The sequence below is a fragment of the Drosophila virilis genome, chromosome X (genome assembly GCF_030788295.1).
Source record: "Drosophila virilis strain 15010-1051.87 chromosome X, Dvir_AGI_RSII-ME, whole genome shotgun sequence".
NCBI lineage: Eukaryota > Metazoa > Arthropoda > Insecta > Diptera > Drosophilidae > Drosophila > Drosophila virilis.
In genome coordinates, this window is record NC_091543.1 from 4,615,795 (window position 1) to 4,635,943 (window position 20,149).

Consider the following 20,149-nt stretch of genomic DNA (forward strand, 5'->3'; position numbering starts at 1 on the left):
CATGTATGAAATGCGTTTAAGAAGACTTTTAAAGCTGAGCATTTAAGAGTCTGCCAAATGGACGCAATTGTTGCCACTTTTGATGCTCTGATTGAACCAGCTTTTGGCCAAAATAAAAAATAACTAGTTGGCAACTTCCTTCAAGCTCGAATATGCTAGCACATTTGAGCTAATTATGCCTTATATCTGTGAAATATCTGACATATATATCACATCTGACTCTTCTTCTTGAGAATATAAAGGAAAAGGAAAAACTTGATCAGCCTTTAAGCATACTTACGCTCAGCTGAAGTGCATGTCCTTTTGAACCGGCGCTCAACAGTTGTGTAGCCATTTTTGAGCTCGTTTTAGGCTGTGGGAAAACAGCTGAAATGCCAGCATTTAGCTGTGAAATTCAAGTGGCATTAAAGCTCTAAAAGCCTTTGGCACTTCTCAGCTCTTATCCAGTTTGCCATTTGAACTAGTTCACAAAGTAATTGCCATCACGCAGTGTTGTAAAATGTGCAAGGGCATCAATTCAATGGCTTTAGATGTGCACAAATGGATCCACATGCGTGCGTATGCTTAGTATATAATACGTTCTCATGCATATGCATATGCAAAGTGGGCGTGGCAGCCGCCCCCCAAGTTGCTGAAAGAGATTGAGAGGGGCGGGTGGGGGATGGTTGGCGTCAGGAATAAAGCCGAAGCCATTGCATTGCATTATTGTATAATTATGCAATTTAATGAATACTAAAAAGCTGGAATACACAGAAAAGACGACGAAGAGGAAGAGGTCGGGACGGTAGACACGTGCAATAAATACAAACTGTACTGCGCCAAAGAAAATGAAAACAAAACGTGTGTATAAAATTAAGAAAATAAAGCGAATCAAGAAGAAAAAAAATAAACACAGCGCGTAATGTGCTCTCTCTTTCTCTCTCTCTGTGTGTGTGTGTGTGTGTGTGTGTGTGTGTGTGTGTGTTCGTGTGTGTGTAGCCGCCATGTTGATTATTATAGTTATTATTGTGGACCGCCAGTTGCAGTTAGCAACAGTTACCCACAAGCTCAATTTCACCTCCCCTTCTCTGCTCAGCACATTTGTAACGGCATTTTAGGCGCCCGCGGTGCTGCCAACTCGTTGAACAGCAGCGGCCAGGCAGCCCCATGCAGTGCCAGAGCAAGGGCGAGGTGCAGTGCTAGATAACGATGCGGTATTTAACATAAACCGTTTTGCCTACGGTTTTAATTTGGTTCAAATTTGTTTGCGTTACTTTTTCGGTAACAATTTTAAGTGCAACCGAACGCTAGCTCTTGCACCCCGGTTAGGGTATATCATTATTGTGATGCACACCAGTAGCCCGTAATATCTATTGTACGGTCTATCGGTTATGTTAGTGGCAAATACTATCCTAAAACTCAGGAGTCTTGGATTCCTGAGCGTAGCGTTCTACAATTGATTGGGTCCATTTCGGACAATGCTTATTCTCTGTAGTTTTTTTCTCATTTTAGATAAATGATATACTTTATTATGGATGTGAATTGCTTGAATAGTGACGTCGTCAGTTAAATGATTGATAATCCTTAAAATAATAAAGCAATGATATCAATAATGCCCTTGATAGATACTAATTAGTAGATAATCGATTGGAACTATAGGTTAGATAGTCGATAGATACGGTATCATCGGCAAATAATATATATAAGGTAATCGTTAACTGGTATGAATCGAATTATCGATAACTTTCATGCATAAAGTAGCAGATAGTTTGTAAAAATTGTAGCTTATCAATAAATATTCGTTAATGTAATCGAATAACAGAAACAATCGATTGATTGAAAAATACTTCCAATAACAAAAAAACGATAGATTAGCAATAGTGTCATCGGTTAATAACTACGATCAGCATTTCAATAATAACTATCGTCTATATAAACTATCGTTAATATAATCGATAATCGATAAAAATGATTGAATTATATAACATTTTTTGAGCGATAGGTATTTGTGTCATCGATACATATTTACGACCAGCTAACCAATCGAAATGAACTATCATTAAAATAATCGATATATATATAGTAACTATCGAATGTTTAAAAAATACTTTTCATAAAATGATCGATAGTTAGTTACATTTGTATCATTGATATATACTAACGATCACCTAATGAATGGACAATTGTTAAAATAATCGATAGCAACTACTGTTATAATAATCGAGTGATTGAAAAATACTTACCATAGCAAGATCCATAGTTAGTAACAATCAATTGATCGAAGGACGACTGATAGAATTATGGAAGAACTATCGACAGATTAATCGATAGTTTCTGTTCTCGCTATTCTGCTTGATTCTCTAAACGGATGACAATATCGCCATGCCGATAGGTCGGCGATATGTGTATGTTGCAAACAACTTCGCTTCGCAGATGCAGATGGTGTAGAGTATGCGAGCTTCGTTTTAACTTCAGGCGCGTGCACCGGCTGCGTTTTTAATTTTCTTGCTACGCTTTACTCTCTGTGTGTGTGTGTGTGTCATTTTATGCATGAATTTTTTAATAGCTTAAATATGCGGCAATAAAACTTTAGCACGCTCATCTTATCGCCAACGCTTGCAAGTTCTGCTCTACAACTACGCCACGCCTCCCCGTCCCGTTTCCCGTCCCCCGACCGACTGACCCGACGTCGCACGTAGCTAATAAAAGCCACACCACGACTCCACAGCTCCACGGAGCCAGATGCAGATGAAGATGTGGTGCTTGTTGGCGTTGGCAGTCGCCGACAAGGCACCTCAGCACGTGCCACGCCCACCGACTGGTCTGGCGGGCAGGCGGGCGGTCGGTCTGACTGTGTAGGTAGCCAGCATCTTGACTTTTAACTAGCTAACTTGATAAAACTACAAAACTATACAATAAATATGCAAAAGCGCCGGCAAAGAGCAGAAAAAAACAAAAAACGAGAAGGAGTGGCAAACCGAAGATTAAATACCCTTACGGCTCACAGATATTCGCAGAGTTAGCTTGACAAGCAAAACGGTTGCTCAGACAAGAATTATACCCCGGCGCGATTATTCCAACGAAAATGATATACTAGTCCGATCCGTGCGTGCCTGTCCACGACCAAGTCGGAACTATTCCAAGATAGTTCGGATAGATCTAAGTATATCGATTAGCCTGTTGCCTCCGATCAAGTACACATATACTTAATAGGCTCGCAAATGTTTTAAGCTATGCGTTACATATGCCACGACTATATGCAAATGCCCTCTGGTAAAGGGTATTGTGAAAAAAATAAAGCCCAATGCATGCTTGAGAGAAAGTGTAGGTTTTTACAGGACGCATGGCTAGAAGGGGGGCGCGGCGAGGGGGAGTGGGTTGGGTGCCTTGGGTCTATTGGTGTATGCCGGACCGGCGATAGCTGAGTAAGCCCTGCAGCGCATAAGTGTTTGCTGGCCATTGCATTGAATATGCCCCACGGGCGGCTGACAACATGGCACGACACGACACGCCTTGCCATTCCAAACCCCTCCCCCCAGTGGCAGGCACAACTGGCCCCTGGCCCACATCTTTAGTGGCGTTTTATGTGCGTGTGCTTGGTCGCTGGGAAGGTGTCGCTGCAGTTCCCCAAGCAATTTCCCCCCTACACACACACACATACACACACACACACACACACTTACCCCTTTGTAGAGTTCTCCTCACTCTCCCTCGCATTATTAGCAAATACTATGCAAATAATGATATTTTATTGGTATTTACTATTATTAGTTAACTAGTTAAATATAATCTATTTATATAGAAACTGCTTGCTATAAACGAGCTTTGCCCGGGCCAAGTTCTTTTTTCTTAGCCACCCATCCACAGTCCGTAAGAAACGTCATACAATATATAAATATATATAAGTATATTTGAAATGAGTTCACATTGAAGCACGTATTCATTTGTTAGTAAAGTAGAGCTTTGAAAGTTAGCACAAGTCCCGAAATATATAGCATTAAACCCGCCTTTCTATCAAGAATGCGTTTAAGACAACTCGCAATTAAATCAGCAGTCAGTCTCTCAGTCAGTTAATCAATTAGTTAGTTTGTTGATTAGTTCGTTAGTCGGTCAGCTTGTCAGTCAGTCAGCTACTGTTAGCCAGCTTATCAGTCATTTAGTACATTAGCCAATCAGTCAGTTAGTCAGTGTGTCAATCAATCACTTAGCTAGTCGGTTAGTCAGTCAGTCAATCTATCGGTTAATCCATCACTCAATCAGCCAGTCAGTAATTCAGACATTCAGTCGTTATTCAGTCAATCAGTCAGTCAGTCCGTTATTTAATCAGTCAGTCAATCATTCAGTTATTTAATCTGTCAGTCAATAACTTAGTCAGTCAGTCAAAAAGCCAATCAGTCAGTCCGATAGTCGGTCAGTACATCAGCGAATAGTCAGCGAGTCAATCGGTCAGTCAGTCTACTGAGTTAATAAGTCAGTCATTCTATCAATCAGTCAATGTGTAAGTCAGGTTCAAAAGTTTTCTATATATAGAAAACAGATAAACAGATAAATAGTTTTCTATATATAGATAACAGATAATCACAAACCCTTATGAATTAACGTATTTATCTTTTTTCTGGGGACTTTTCTCTATATATCAACAGGGATTACGCGCCTCGCAGAGGAAAGGAAGCGAACCTTTTGTCGCAGCTTAAGTGTGGCTGGCGCCTTGTAGCTTAGTCAAATCTCAGCTGCGTATGGGTAACCTTTTTTTTTTTTAGCAGCGCAATTCTGTTTTCTTTATTCCCCGAATTTTCGTGGGCTGTGGCAGATGAGTGGGGGTTGGGGGTGGGGGCGGGGATGGGCTGGTGTGTGAATGAGCCTTGGCATAGTTTTTAAGTCGATGCGTTTGTTATTTTATTAGCATAATCAAATGGCTGATCGGCCCACGCGTTGCCTTCAAAGGGGGGTGTGGCTGAAAGGTGCGGTGGGCGGGATACTTTGGCTATGAGCCAATATCCTGTTTATATGCGACATGTCTTAATTCTTTAGTTGGGCTCTTGCCTTTCTTTGCTTTTCAATCAATTCCCAACGCTGCCTTTGTGCTTTTTACTGCCAGCCACGCCCCTCTTTCTCTCTCTCTCTTTCTCTTCCTCTCTCTCTTCTCTCTTTCTGTTGCTGACTGCCAACAAATCTGCGCTGAAAGCCATCAACTCGCAGGCATTGTCAGCGACATAACAAGGACACGCAGCTGTAGCTGTTTACACTTTTCTCCAACCGCCCCGCCCCGCCTTCTAATCCACTCCCTCCACGCAACACCCTTTCAGCCCCCATCCCATGCAGCACGGCAAAAGTAGGCAAAAAAAGAAAAAGTCATAGAAAGAAATCAAAATAGAATAAAACTTGTGCGTTTTGCATAAAGTGCGCTTATCCCCGCAGGATATGACTGGCAATGACGCCTCTCAGCTGCACACACATAGCACACACCTCCCGCTTCCGCCTCCGTCCTGCACCCCGCTCGCTCTATATGTGCAAAAAAAAAAAAAAAAAAGAAGCAGAGAAATAGAAGAAGGCGAAGCGAATCGACGCTGGAGGTTGTATGCGCTGTCTAATTTCGCACAAAAACGGCGCAGCTTCTGGGCAACAGCACTAACCCACCCACGCCCTTCCCCCCTGGTTAAGCTGCTCGCCCTGCCATAATACCATACCCTCCCCACTCACCAACCTGCTGCAGCCGCTGCACACCCGCTTTTGTTGCTACCCTTCATGCAGGGCAGCTGCTCTCAAGTCGGCAATATGTCAAATGCGTTGCACGGCTTTTCAAGTGCACGTGCCCAAATGAAGCTGGATGTGTGTCAGGCGGCACTTCCGACCCCGCCCCCCCCCCTCTCTTCACTCCTCTTTACTGGTAATTCAGACCCCCGCGTCCCCCTAGTCACTGCTCTGCAGTGCATTTTGGGAGCGCTGCTTTGTGTGCGCCTGTCGCTCGCTTTGAGTTTGGAGCTTTGATTTATGTTAACGCTCCATGCAGCAGCCCGCTAACCGCCCCGCCCCGTTGCTCTCTGGCAACCCCTGTAGTGCCCATCTACTACCCACAATTGGAGGTAGCACAAATTGTCTGCATCTGCATAGAACAGCGGATAATGGTGAACTAAAATACGAGCTAGCCACACAAACAAAGCCAAAACACACACAGTACACACACACACAGCGCTCACACACACACACACACATCACACTGGCATTTCAGGTGTTTAGAGCTGGCATTGTTAGCCAGACAGCAGCAGCAACAACAACAAGAAGAAAACAATTGCAGCAATCGCCATGCCGAAGTCGATGTCGAAATATCCTTGATAATTAATCAGAGATTTGATAGCTGTGCATAATGCCGCACAGGATGCATTTTGAATTACACAAGTTTCAATTGAATAACTCTGAAAAGATAAACAGTAATTGCCATTAGCATCGATTGTTGCACCAATAGCTGTTTACCCAAATGCATCTATGCAGCTCCATTGAGGCTGAGCGAAAAGCAGGATGGGGCCAGTGGCAAACCTCTCCGACTCCCAATTGTATAGACGCATATGTAGATATATTTCTGGTTGGCATTAACAACCGACTTTCTCTCGATAACTCAGCCAATTTTCATTATATCGATAAATATCGATCTTGGGGCGTGTTTGAATAGGCATAGCTTGAGAACTTTAATAGCTATAGAGTTGAAATTTGGTACGTAGATTCTTAAATAGCTTACTTTTCGGACATCTCACTCGATTCCTACAAAAAAAAACCTTTTCTTATAGCTCTGCGCTCTTCTGTATTTAAACACATTCGATGACATATTCAAGCGCTGAAAGCGAAGTTTTCTAAGACATTTTTTTGATATTATATATAAATATTATAATTTTGTATGTATGCAGAAAAAACAGCTGAAATGCTTGTTACGATAGCTCGGCGTTGGCTGCAGGGTATATTCTAGTCGTGCACTCCCTATAAGAGCTCACTTCACGCTAAATTACTGCATAAATATTTCTAATTTGATTTTAATACCTCGCAACACGCACAAAAACGAAAAAAAAAAATAAAAATTGAAAATCAGTACGAAAAATGTTTACACCTTTCGGGCAGGGTTCGAAGGGTTTGTCCGTCAACTGAGCTGCTGTCAACACACTTAACGTTGTCATTGTTCATTGTTCATTGTTCATTGTTCATTGTTCATTTGCATTGTTTTCTTGTTCAGCTAACTGTGATTAACTAAGCGCCACTCGTTATTTGCATAAAATGAGCTCAAAAGCGAACGCAAAAGCGTTTATTGATGTGTTTTTCTTTTTTTTTTTGTGTGCTATTTTATGGTCGGGTCAGCTCAGGTATCTTCTGAACAATGGCAAGGCAGAGAGACTAGCTCGAGTGCCACAATTTGTGTTCACAAATCATGAATCCACTTTTGCGAAATGCTTATGCTGCGATAGATTTACGAGCTGCTGAAATAACATAAGAGTTTCCACTCGTTTCCACTCGTTACCACTCGATCGTTTCGTATTCTCCAAAAGCAAAAAAAATGTATAATGTGCCCAGCTCTTGTGGCTTGCGCTGTGCTTAATACATCAAACAGTCAATTGGCCAGTCAATCAATCAATCATGAGTTCTCTTTTGGGGGATGCATTTGCTAAGAAGCATCTACGAGCGGATGAAATGAGTTAAGAGCTTCCACTCATTTTCCACTCTAGCATATCGTATTCGCCAATAATAAAAATTTGTAGTGCGTCCAACTCTTGTGGTGTGGGCTGTGTTTGACAGATCAAACAGTCAATCGGCTGGACGGTCCATCAATAGGGCAGACCACCTTTTACACTGCTCAATACAATTGTCCTCCAAATAACACTATCCGACTACACAGCGACAAGTTCAAAGCCAATGTGCATGCCATTGCAGTTGACTTCGGGGTTGACGTTGTTTCCATTCATGTTGTCATATCGTCAGCATCAATGACAACAACAGTGCACATTTAACCAACGCCCATTCATTGGATGCGGGTGGGCGTGTGGGCGTGTCTGTGGGCCAACAATAAGTGCCTGTCATCCGATACAATGAACCAAATGGCCGCGAGTCCGCCGATTATTATCTGAATGGTTATTACGAGCACACGAAATTGTTGAGGGCCAGCGTGTACCAGGTTGTGCTTGTCCCCCATCATATCGATCTACTACATATGTCCAATAAATAATTCGCTGGACCACAATTACATGACTGTGTGGAAATGCTTTACGACGCGGCGTCTTTAACTCTGTTAACTTGAGTTGGGCGCGTCTCGTATATATTTATCTCACAGAATCTAATATAAGAAACCGATAAATATCGATTTTAAGCCAGGGTACTTGTACTATATTTTAAATTAAGAGAAAATCATGTGTGCATGGCATTAAAGTAAAACTTTTGATAGTATCTAAGATTCCTGTTTGCAGTTGAGTCGATTTATCGAAACATATCAATATGATAATACTCTATAATACATGAAGTGAAAGCAAAGTCTGTATGGCATAAAAAAAAGTACAGTATCCAAGATTTTCAGGTGCAGTTGAGTCCATCTGGGCGCACATTTAGACGAGTCGCTTTTACCTGGATTTCCGCTTGTCGATTTTCTTTTAGATTTTGCTTTCGATTATAATAGTTGCATTTCAACAAGCGGAAAATCGTAGCAAGTGCAAAGAAAAAAAAGTTTTACAGAAAACGCCCGACTTGATTGGGTTGAACTTTAATACACCCCAACCCCACCCCCATCTCTCGTCGTCGCCTTTGCCTCTCCGCCCCTCCGCTATATACGTATAGAGAGCCTGCGCTCTGATTATCTCTCAGCTGGAAACGGATGCGCGTTTGTTAAATATGAATCATTAAAAATAAAAAAAGTACATTGTATATTCTGATACTCGGCACTCGAAGGGTCAAGAGCTGCTTCCTGTGACACACGCGCACGAATTTAAAGCCCTTCGCTGATTGATAAAAAATGCACTCTGCTATTATTTTTGTTAAGCAGAAGTTGAATTTTTTTTTTTTTTTTATTATACATTTTATTTTTTGTTTCATTTTAATGCCAAGCATTGAATTTCGCGCAAGCACTTGAGGGCAGAATTCAAAAAAATTAAATAAATTAAAATAAAATGAAAATAAAATTAAAAATAAATTTTAAAAATGTGCCAAGAAATAAATTAAATGCAGTCTGCATGTTAAATGTGTCAAAACGAATATAAAATTAGAATTTAACAAATGCTAAGCTTGGTGCGGTTGGATAATTCACTATGAACTACACTCGCAGAAATATGTGGGCACCTAAAATAATTACAAAATTAATTTGCGGGCAAAAAACACGTTGGTTTCACTTTCGATTCGATTCGCGGCGAATAAAGAGTTCTAGCCGCCGCATGTCAGTTTTATTTAAAAACTGCCCCCCTTTTTTCGCTGTGTAAATATGCATACAAATATTACGTATACGTGATTTTTAACGAGAGAATTTCAGTTTGTTGTTTGCATTTTGGACGGAGACTGGGTGCTGGCTGGGTTTAATGCCAGGCAATAGAATAATTAGATCATCATATGCATTTGCTAGGCACGCACAACAAACACACACACACACACACACACACACACACGTACACGCACACGCACAAAATGACATAATCAATGGCCTACACTTCAATTCGTGTATCTACAAGATGCAAATGCATCTAACAAAAGCTGCCTACTTGTGTATGAGTGGAGCGGGGATGGCTGAGTGGGAGAAGGGAGGAGGAGGGGGGATTGGCAGCTGACCAGCGAAGGAAATGCAATTGAACAATGCGCCAATCATTGTAAACAATCGCGACCGCGAGGCGGCCATGAAAATGAAATGAAAATCAGTTTTTGCTCGGAAGCAACTTTAAATTGAATCAAATCAATTTCGCTTCATTGAATGTTTACCATTTGCCTCTTTGCAACGCAGCACCTCTTCGCCCCCCTCCCGCCCTCGTGCACCCTCTGCCCTACCCTTCCCCATGCCTTCCCCCTTGCAGCCACGCCCCCAGCACAGCTACCTACAGAGTAAAGTGGCAGCAGCTGTTGTTGTTGTTGTTTTTTTTCACGCGCTCGTTGTTTTTTTTTATTCGCACTTGCAAGTCGTAAGCCGCCCACTGCCACGCCCCCCTAGGACACCCAGGCATCCGCCAATTGCACGAATTGTCTCGGTCACGTCACATATTACATCTTTCTAACATGCCCCTGTGAATATTTCTTCTCTCTGGCAATTATGAGACCTTTCAATTTAAGATCAAAGCTTGTCCGTTGCTTGTCCGACTTTATATAGATCTAGTTCGAAAAGGGATCTAAGATGTATGCCCATTAAGGGAATGTACTTAATATTTGGCAAAGAGATCATAATTATAATAGAACCGAGTTACCCTGACAGCTAGAGTCTGAAAACTTGGTATGCAGTTATAAATCCGATATGTTACTTAGCTATATAAAATATGCCAGTTATTTGATATTATATTTGCCTAGCCTATACGAACTGGCAGCTCTTGGGAGCTAGATTTAGCAAATTTGATATGGGGCTTTCTCTTGAATTACATAATATAGGATATCTATAGTATATCTGTATAGTATATAGTGTGTCTGATATCTTAAGTAAATGATATGCAGTCTCCTTAGGAGCTCGGGAACTATCAAGGCTAGAGTTAGGATATTTGGAACTTTGACTTCGTGAACTAGCAATGCTAGATCTAGGATATTTATATGTATCAGGTATCTTAAGTAACTGATAAGCAGTCTCTTTGAGAGCTTGGGTTCTATCATGGCTAGAGTTAGGATATTTGGAACTTTGAGCTCGGGAACTATCATGGCTAGAGTTAGGATATGTGGCAAACGGTCTCTTGTGTGTGTCACGATATTTGGTGTGCGGTCACTTGTCTGTGTGTTGCACTTGCATTTTGTTTAATTAACTGATATCTTTTCGCAGAGCGCCGCAAACCGATAAAAACGAATTAAATATAAGCCACGTTTATGGCACTCGCGCTTGCTACCTGCCACATTTTTGATTCGTGACAATTATGAGACATTTCAATTAGAGTTTGCCCCAGCCAAAGAGTCTTAACTGCAGCGATCCATTCAACTTTTGCCATGGGATCAGGCATCATATGCCACCCCAGCCAAACCCCCGCGCCTCTCGCCCATCGCCCCTCCCTGCTCTGGCAGATATTCAGCTGGTGCCTGGGCTGCTGCAGTCGCTGTGAAAAGTTTTTATTGAGCAACTAACTGTGAAATTAAATTGTGAATTAAAAGCTGCCACCATGGCCAACAGCGATTACGAGCGTGCAACGAGTGTGTGGCGAGGGGTGGGAGGGGACGGATTGATGTGATGTGTGCGGGTGTGCGGGTGTGCGGGTTATGCGAGGGTGTACCAGGCGCTGGGGACATGTCGTTAATGCCGCGCTGCATTTGTGTCGATGGGAATGCGGCATTGGCATTGGGATTGGTCTGGTGGGGTATTGAGGGGAATTGAGGCGGATTGAGGATTGGGATTGCCAATGCCAAATGGCCGTACAGCATTTCCTTAATGCTACCCACTGCAACAACATGTGCCCACCCTCACACCCCAACCCAGCCCAGTCCAGCCAGTTGCTGGCGCAGTTGCTAGTTATGGCTGAGACATAACATACAACCGCGTGGCAGCTTCTTTGGCTATTTGCAGTAAATTGAAAAAGTATTAAATCAATAAATAAAAGTTACTCGCGCACACACACGCACACGCACACACACACGCACACGCACATTTAAAGCAGCGGCAACGTGTAACTTTTTATACCCTGTAACTAATAAATATGGTCAAGAAGGGACATACGCTAACTGGGGCTTCTGAAAAATATAGGAGATGCTGCATACCATAATTGCTAACTCTAGCTCTTGGCATCTCAGAGTTCCTACAGGCTTATAATATTATATAGCTTATATCTATGATATCTAGACATTCCAGAAATATACCTTTTCATAAGGCCCATAACTTCGCTATCTAATGGCTTTATTTTCCTGAATTAAAGAGTTTGCTTGGGATGTGAATCTGCATTTTCAAATTCTAGCATTGATAGTTTTTGAGTTCCAAGAGGTTTTATATAATTTATATAGTTATATGAGAATGCTGTGGGGAAGATACGAAAACGTGAGAGAAGTGCTTGATTTAGCACTATTATTGCTTCGTTTGTGTATCAATTTATTGGCCAAGTTTAGGAAAAAGCACAACTCTTAGCTGTGAGCAGGGCATCTACCAGTCGATCACTTTCAAAAAGTACCACTCTTACTTGATTTAGGTTGGTCTTTGACCCGGCTATATCCCACGCTTACGCTGCACATTTACACTGCCATGTGCCAGACCCACACGCAGCCCAACCAAACCCATTCGGAGCCCCCTCCATGTGCCCCTTGCCAGAGCTGCGAGTTGAAGCTGCGGCCATTTGGGGTTACACACGGCGCGTGTTAATTACTCGGAACATTTTAAACGGCAGCGCGGCGACCACCAGCAGCGAAATTTGTTGTATTGATTTAAAAACTGCAGTCGCATCCAGTGTCCAGTAACAATATCTCGCCCACGGCGCGCCCGCCCATTGTCCAGGTGAGACGAAGCCAGTTGGCAATCTGGGCAACAAAAGCAGCGGGACGCGAACAAAAAATTGCCAACGCACACAGAAAAGAGGCGAACATCAAAATCAGAACAGCAAACCAAATGCGACAACAACAAAAGCAACAAGTAAATGTGCCCTAGTCGAGACTACACAACCGGCAGATACCCTGTTGTTCTTAAAGAAGAATGCAAATGGGGAGGCTAACGACCATCTTTCGTGCTTTATACTTCATACTTCATACTTCATACTTCATACTTCATACTTCATACTTCATACTTCATACTTCATACTTCATACTTCATACTTCATACTTCATACTTCATACTTCATACTTCATACTTCATACTTCATACTTCATACTTCATACTTCATACTTCATACTTCATACTTCATACTTCATACTTCATACTTCATACTTCATACTTCATACTTCATACTTCATACTTCATACTTCATACTTCATACTTCATACTTCATACTTCATACTTCATACTTCATACTTCATACTTCATACTTCATACTTCATACTTCATACTTCATACTTCATACTTCATACTTCATACTTCATACTTCATACTTCGTACTTCGTACTTCATACTTCATACTTTATACTTCAATCTCATACTTCATACTTCAATCTCATACTTTATACTTGAATCTCATACCTCATACTTCATACTTCAATCTCATACTTCATACTTCATACTTCAATCTCATACTTCATACTTCATACTTCCTACATTATACATCATAGATTACACTTCATATTTCATAGTTCGTTCTTCATTCTTTATTCTTCATACTTCCTACTTTATTCTTGAAACTTTGCCAAAACTTTCGAAATGTTCGAAAAATGCATTTATTGTAAGTTCCAGCGGGTTGGGGTCTGCGCTGATCATCATCAGTCAGTCAATCAGTCAGTCAGAACAAACCATTTTTCTTACGAATACATATATGTGGCATGTGTGATTCGATGTGGCACACTTTTATGATACCCTGCTCAAGCAGTTTTATGGCCACGGGGTAGAGCCCAACAAACGTCGATGGGTCAACAAGCATTGTGGCTGGTGGTTTCTGGCGGGTCAGCTACAATTTAATAGTAGGCGCAATAGCAGCGCCTCGTAAATATGAGTATCTGACAGATTGTGGTTGTGGGCCAATAACAGTTTTTGTGCCATGTCAGGGATACGAATATCAGCGCCTAATGAGGCTTTGGGCATGGCTCTAAGGCTTTAGACCGTGCCCACGTTCCACTCAATAGTCCATCTGCAGTTTATTAAAAGCGAATGCAAATTTTCGGGGCAATTTAATTAGCAGCAAATTCAACAATTTTCCACACACACACACACAACCCGCTCGTTATTGTCACGACGCTGAGCAAAAAAAAAAAGAAAGAGGAAAACTTTGGGACTCGCTCTCGCTCTGCCCCTGTTTCTCTGTGGACCTGTGGGCTGACGGCTCAAAGTAAAAGGAACGTCCAACGGTTTTTATTAGAATCGTAAATAGTCTTTACGAGTTGTACGTGCCCAAAATTTGCAATAGGCCAACAATTCGCCCGCCTCTTCTGCTGCTGCTGCTGCTTCTTCTTCATTTCATGCAACAACAAATTATCGACCACGCCTTTGTGTCGCTCCCAGCTCCAACCTTTCATAATCATAATCATTATCATAATCATTATCAAAGCAATGTTTATATCCCCAGCTATTCACGAATCTATTTCAAACCCTTCAAAATGCACTCACTGAAATCTTAAGTCCGAACGCTGTATTGCGAGTACTTTTGAGTAGTTCTTCATTTAACAAATGAATCATTTAAGTCATTTGTTTAGTTTGAGCAACTAGTGCACACAATATGTGCTTCAAGCTTTTTGTTTCTTAAAAAACTGTTCTCAATGGCAACAAGGCCGGGCCTTAAGAATTTGACGATAATTTGGTGCCCGGCTTGACTCAGCATCGGCCACACTGAATAGCTGAAGAATACTTGTTCAAAGATTTTCAAAGATAACAGATAAAATAGCTTAGATTAAGGGAACTGCATTTGATACTTGTATTTTCGAATTTCGCGCTAAAAATTGAACTGCGGGAAATATTATCAACACAGTTTTCGACAGTACTTATATTTGATTTCAGCACAAAATGCTAAATTGATATATTTCCTTTAGATTTTAAGCATCCTAGACTGTCGTTAGCTTTTCAGATTGGGAATATCCCTTCGGAAAGGTTTCCAGATCACGTCATCCATCATCTAGTCTTTTTATCATCTCTGGTCTCGGGGCAATTTCTTGACAACTGGCTGATGGTTCTTTCTGTGGGGCGGGGCGTGGTTGTTGTTGTTGTTGTAGCTCGCATATAAAAGTGTAAATATTTATTGCATTAAATAACAAAAACAAACAGAGTTTTGACATTTTAATTGAATAAAATCGTTTTGTGGTCTTTTAAGGATTATTTCATGGCCAACAGATGCGTGGCGCAAGGCACACACATAAGTACTTAAATATATGCATAAGTATGTGTGTGTGTGCGTGCCTGTGTGTGTGTGTGTGTGTGCGTGCCTGTGTGTGCGCTGTCCAAATGCATCCATGGAATGAATTGAATAGCGTTTGTGTTTGCGCAGCAAGGTGAAAACAGGCGCAGACACAAACCAGCTGCCCATTTGTGAAATTTTCGGCCAGACAGGTGAGCAGAGGCGTAGGCGACGTCGGGACGGTGGCACGGGAGGACGTAAGGACGGGGGGGGGAAGGGGTTGTTTGAAAATGAAGTGAGGCTCGAGGGAAGGCTACATCCATATATTGTATAAATGGCAGCTACAAGCATGCATCACATTATATATTAAATACACTGTGTTATATAGAAATAGAGGCAAAAATATGGCGCGACTCGCAAATGCCCTGTAAATGGGATCAGCTAAGAATTTTCTTAAAAAAAATTTGGAATTTTCTCCAAATCTTGTTAAGATTTAGTACAGTTTTTGATATGCATGTGGATCAAAGGGAAAGTATATCAAAGTATATATATATATATATATATATATATATATATATATATATATATGTGTTGTGATATAATATATATATATCTTAAAGGAAAAACACCAACAAGTTTTTAAATGTTTTATATGGAGATCTGGTTTAAAATATTTTTATATATGATTTTAGATATTTACATTCTCTGCAATTAATTAACTTTTCTAATTATTTATATCTTTTTTTCAGTTAATGCAAAGTGTTAATGGAAGTGTGTGCTTATTTTTTCTAATTTTTTTTCTGTGTTTAAATATGTTTCCTCTTTTGGGATAAATAGTTAATTTGTTTTGTTTAAGAAATAAAATGTGTTTAAGTTGATAATAAAATATTTTTTTTTATCATTTTTTTTTTCTGTGAATCATAAATATGTGTTAGTGCGTTTCCTGTGTTATGATAAAAATGTTTTAAGTTGTTTTGACAAAATGAAGCTGCTAAAAATTAAATATAATAAGGTAAGTTCATTAATTTATTAATTTATTTAATTTTAATCTTCAAATATTTATATTAATAATAATATATTACATATATTTACATATGTATGATATTTACGTGAGATATATTTTAAAATTACCTCTCAGCAATATTTATACATACCTTTTCCATATTTATTATGCATTTGGTGTTCAAAGAAAATTTTGAGTTCGAACCAGCGCCTTTTCCTTTAATACTGCTTGTGTTGCACACTTATTTACCCCGATTTGGCTTGAAAGTTGTTATTGTTTGTTTTTCTTTTTTTTATAAATATATTATATATAGTTTCTTAATATGTTGATTCCGCCTCTGCTTATCATTTGCATGCATTTTCAGCGCATTAACATGCCCTTCTTCAGCACACCTCACGGTTGCAGGGTATGACGAGCAGTCGGATGTGTGTTTACCTGTGAATGTGAATGTGAGCGTGAGTGTATGTGAATGTTTATGTGAATGTGAATGTGAGTGCATGCCTGGGCGCCCAAACTAAACACACTCGAACACAGCGACGCGACGGTACAAGGTGGGCGGTTGGGGCGCTTGCCACGCCCACTGTTTGCTTCAGTCCGTTGATGAAACCACGGCAATTGTGGTGCACTGTGGTGCGCTCCCTTCGGATCCTTTGTCAGCTGATTTGCATTTAATTGCAGCGATTTTCCTTTGTTTTTTATTTTATTTATTTTCCATTATTTTTATATATATTATTTTTAAGGGGCGTGGCCTGTCGCCTGTGACATCAAAGTAGCCTTTTGTGCTTGATAGATAAGTATAGGCGGCCATATGATGTATATGGTAGCTTATATATGCACATATATATGTCCGCCTGTCTGTCTGTGTGTGCTTGTGTGAGTGTGTGTGTGTGTGTGTGTGTGTGTGTGTGTGTGTGTCCTCCAGTGTCCACTATTCGATGTTGTTGCTGTTGGGCTTGTTGCCGCTTAAGCTGCTTTAAATTTATTGTTCGTGCACAGTTTAAACGATTTCGTTTTGTGTTTTTCATTGCATCCCACACCCCTTCCCAACCCACGCTTCTACATGCCAGTCGCCCCCGCCCCCTTATGGCAGCAAATAGCTACAAAAAGGCGGGCATTGGATAAAACTTGCCAATTATGCCATTGTATGCAATGAACTGAACTACTCCAATTGCAACAGCAACAACAGCAACTAGGGCAACAACAAGCAGCTGTTGTTGCATGCCACATGCTGTTTGCTCCCCACCCCCTCCATGCCCCAGGCCCCGCTCCCCGCTTGCCAACGCTTTAGGTGTCTGGCGCTTTTAAAGCCGCTCAGCCATTCATCGTGCCGTCCACAGCGCTAAATGTGGCATTAAATTTGTGGCGCCGGCAACAAAAATGCTCCACAGCAGCAACAACAATTACTCCTACACCCGCACACACACACACACACGCACACATCATCAAATCTGGGAACATAATTTCTGGTCAAAATTCATGTAAAAATTATACCCTCAAATATCCTATATAGACATAGGTCCAAAATTTCCCAGCCCCATAACTTGGTCAAATCTCATCAGATTTTCACGAGGTTTGGCTTTTTCTTCATGGCGGGGCCTCTAGATCAATTTGCCATCAAAATCTAGAAACATCATTACTGGTCAAAATTCGTGTAAAAATTATACCCTCAAATATCTTATATAGACATAAGTCGAAATTTCTCAGCCCCATAACTTGGTCAAATCTCATCAGATTTTCACGAGGTTTGGCTTTTTCTTCATGATTTGGCCTCTAGATCAATTAGGCATCAAAATCTGGGAACATCGTTTCTGGTCAAAATTCATGTCAAAATTGTCCCCTCAAATATCTTATATAGACATAGGTCGAAATTTCTCAGCCCCATAACTTGGTCAAATATCATCAGATTTGCACGCGGCTTGTTTTTTTCTTCATGGCTGGGCCTCTAGATAAATTCGGCATCAAAATCTAGGAACATCATTTCTGGTCAAAATTCAAGTCAAAATTGTACCCTCAAATATCTTATATAGACACAGGTCGAAATTTCTCAGCCCCATAACTTGGTCAAATATCATCAGATTTGCACGCGGTTTATTTTCTTCTTCATGGCGGGGCCTCTAGATCAATTCAGCATCAAAATCTAGGAACATAATTTCTGGTCAAAATTCATGTAAAAATTATACCCTCAAATATCCTATATAGACATAGGTCGAAATTTCTCAGCCCCATAACTTGGTCAAATATCATCAGATTTGCACGAGGTTTTGTTCTTTCTTCATGGCTGGGCCTCTAGATAAATTCGGCATCAAAATCTAGGAACATCATTTCTGGTCAAAATTCAAGTCAAAATTGTACCCTCAAATATCTTATATAGACATAGGTCGAAATTTCTCAGCCCCATAACTTGGTCAAATATCATCAGATTTGCACGCGGTTTGTTTTTTTCTTCATGGCTGGGCCTCTAGATCAATTCAGCATCAAAATCTAGGAACATAATTTCTGGTCAAAATTCATGTAAAAATTATACCCTCAAATATCCTATATAGACATAGGTCGAAATTTCCCAGCCCCCTAACTTGGTCAAATCTCATCAGATTTTCACGAGGTTTGGCTTTTTCTTCATGATTCGGCCTCTAGATCAATTAGGCATCAAAATCTGGGAACATCGTTTCTGGTCAAAATTCATGTCAAAATTGTCCTCTCAAATATCCTTAATGGGCATAGGTCAAAATTTCCCATCCCCGTAACTGGGTCAAACATCATCAGATTTGCACGAGGTTTGTTTTTTTCCTCATGGCTGGGCCCCTAGATCAATTCGGCATCAACATCTAGAAACATTATTACTGGTCAAAATTCGCGTAAAAATTATACCCTCAAATATCTTATATAGACATAGGTCCAAAGTTTCCCAGCCCCATAACTTGGTCAAATCTCATCAGATTTTCACGAGGCTTGGCTTTTTCTTCATGATTTGGTCTCTAGATCAATTAGGCATCAAAATCTAGGAACATAATTTCTGGTCAAAATTCATGTCAAAATTGTACCCTCAAATATACTGTATAGACATAGGTCCAAAATTTCCCAGCCCCATAACTTGGTCAAATCTCATCAGATTTTCACGAGGTTTGTTTTTTTTTCTTCATGGCGGGGCCTCTAGATCAATTCAGCATCAAAATCTAGGAACATAATTTCTGGTCAAAATTCATGTAAAAATTATACCCTCAAATATCCTATATAGACATAGGTCGAAATTTCCCAGCCCCCTAACTTGGTCAAATCTCATCAGATTTTCACGAGGTTTGGCTTTTTCTTCATGATTTGGCCTCTAGATCAATTAGGCATCAAAATCTGGGAACATCATTTCTGGTCAAAATTCCTGTCAAAATTGTCCCCTCAAATATCCTATATGGGCATAGGTCGAAATTTCTCAGCCCCATAACTTGGTCAAATATCATCAGATTTGCACGAGGTTTTGTTTTTTCTTCATGGCTGGGCCTCTAGATAAATTCGGCATCAAAATCTAGGAACATCATTTCTGGTTAAAATTCAAGTCAAAATTGTACCCTCAAATATCTTATATAGACATAGGTCGAAATTTCTCAGCCCCATAACTTGGTCAAATATCATCAGATTTGCACGAGGTTTTGTTCTTTCTTCATGGCTGGGCCTCTAGATAAATTCGGCATCAAAATCTAGGAACATCATTTCTGGTCAAAATTCAAGTCAAAATTGTACCCTCAAATATCTTATATAGACATAGGTCGAAATTTCTCAGCCCCATAACTTGGTCAAATATCATCAGATTTGCACGCGGCTTGTTTTTTTCATCATGGCTGGGCCTCTAGATCAATTCAGCATCAAAATCTGGATACATAATTTCTGGTCAAAATTCATGTAAAAATTATACCCTCAAATATCCTATATAGACACAGGTCGAAATTTCTCAGCCCCATAACTTGGTCAAATAACATCAGATTTGCACGCGGTTTATTTTCTTCTTCATGGCGGGGCCTCTAGATCAATTCAGCATCAAAATCTAGGAACATAATTTCTGGTCAAAATTCATGTAAAAATTATACCCTCAAAT

General features: G+C 40.5%; 1 protein-coding gene across 1 annotated transcript in view; it reads left to right on the plus strand.

Moving 5' to 3' along the window:
• Syx16 (syntaxin 16) overlaps positions 1-15,928 on the plus strand; it is a 40,825-nt gene extending 24,897 nt beyond the window's left edge. The window contains exon 5 of the transcript XR_011417403.1: positions 15,812-15,928. The gene's annotated coding sequence lies outside the window, so the exon portion shown is untranslated. The remainder of the gene's footprint in view (positions 1-15,811) is intronic.
• Positions 15,929-20,149: the final 4,221 nt, after the last annotated feature.